Genomic DNA, 2,072 nt, shown 5'->3' on the forward strand with positions numbered 1-2,072 from the left:
TATTCACTAAATATTGTCAATATCAATATTTGAGAAGTTGTGATACAAGATTGGAATGCATTATTTTTGAGATATCAAGTAAAGTTTTTATCAGGGGCAGAAAAATACGCGTTTGTACTCTTTTCCTTAACCATGGTTTTATCCCAATTGGGTTTTCCTGGTAAAGGTTTTAAAGAGGTAATATTCAAAGCGTATTAAAAGATATGTGTACTCTTTTTCCTTTACTAGGATTTTTTTCCACGGGGTTTCCTAGTAAGGTTTTAACGAGGCATATTATCTATGGACATCCAAGGCAGACTGTTATAAAATAATATATTATGTCCACTACATCAAGAAGTTACTCCATTACTTCCCTCCATTATGAAGATAAACATAACCTCCACCTTTATAACCATTATTCTTGTAACCTTTCACTTCCATAACCTCCCCCATTATATTCATGTTAATGTCATATTTATGACTAACCTTTTGTATGTCTCTATGTTACACTATAAATAGAGGCATAAGGGTTCATATTGTAGAGACTTGAAGATTTGGTTAACACTTAAAGAGTTGGAATAATAAGAAAAGCTCTCGTCTCTTGTCTCCCTATTTCTATTGCTTTCATTTTATATATCTCTTGTCTTATTTTGCTTTAGTATTACAACATAATTAGTTATTTTATAATATGTTGATTTATAACAGGGGCCAAATTGTAATTTAACTTTCAAGATAGGAGCTTCTGACTTTTAGTAGAATATGATAGCAGGGGCCAAATCGTAATATACGAGCTTCTGACTTTTAGTATAATATGATATGATAGATTTGTTGTGGTACCTCTTGCTAAATAGAAGTATATAAACTTAAACCAATGTATCAAATCTAAAGAGGGTATGAATTTAGCTAATACTATTTGGTATATTCCATCTTTTGGTTTGCGGAGAGGAGGTGAAGTGGTAAGTAGAATACTTTGGTTAAAAATCATTCAAATAAAATTGATACTCTATTGGATTTACTTTGATTTTAAATTTTAAAAATTAATAATATTTGATTTCGTTTGATTTAATAAAAATAAATCAAATCGACAAATTATATAAATAATAAAGTAAATAAAAATTAAAATAAATAAACAACCATGAACTTTGCTTGATTTTTAAAAATATTTTTTATAAACTTTATTCACTAAATTAAAACTTATAGTTCTCAATAATTCAAGATAAACATAACCCCATTTAGAAAAAAAACGATAGTAAAGAATTATAAGTTAGCATAAAATTAAGAGAAAATGACCAAAAGCCCCCTCACTGAATTATTTGAAAATGAAACAAATGGCCCCTTAAAACGTCATAACCAGATATGTGTCTTGTGATGAAACACACGCGCTTGACACGTGTATTTCACCTATAGATCTATTTTTAAAAGACGTTTTTTTTCTCTTTCTTCTTCAACCTTTCTTCTTCGTTCATATTTTGGCCTAACTATTTTGTGAGAACTTTGATTTAGAGAAAATATTGAGGGTTAAATTGGGGGCTGTCTTTTGTCTTCTCCGGAGGGATATGTCGCCATCGTCGGCATAGTCTGAGAATTTCGCTGCCACCACCATCCCCACCTATGCCTTTGTTATTTCTACGCCTTCACCATTAGCTCCTCCACTTACTCAAAGATCTCTCCACCATTTCTTTCAAATAATGCAGCTCGAAAAAGAGAATATTCACACCACCACCAAGACCACTATGAGTCTAATTTGATTGAAATTATTTTTTGGTGATTGGAGATGGTGGATTTGATTGTTTTTTTCAAAAAATTTACCTGAGAGTTGTTAGAAATTTACACTAATGAATCCGGTGGAAAAGTGGTAATGGCGCGTCAATTTTGGGATGATAAGGGTGGAGAGATTTGGCATATGCTACCATGGAGAAGAAAGAAATTAAATTTTAAAAGAATAATAATTAAAAATACATATATTTATGAAATAATATATTTTAAAAAAATTAATATTGTTTTGCCTGCTCACTCTGTCAAAGAGAGTGAAATACACTCACTTTGCCAGATAAGCATTTAGGGAGGTGATACGCTCAAATTACACCTCCTTT

This window comes from Solanum stenotomum, chromosome 5 (genome assembly GCF_019186545.1).
Source record: "Solanum stenotomum isolate F172 chromosome 5, ASM1918654v1, whole genome shotgun sequence".
Classification (NCBI taxonomy): Eukaryota; Viridiplantae; Streptophyta; class Magnoliopsida; order Solanales; family Solanaceae; genus Solanum; species Solanum stenotomum.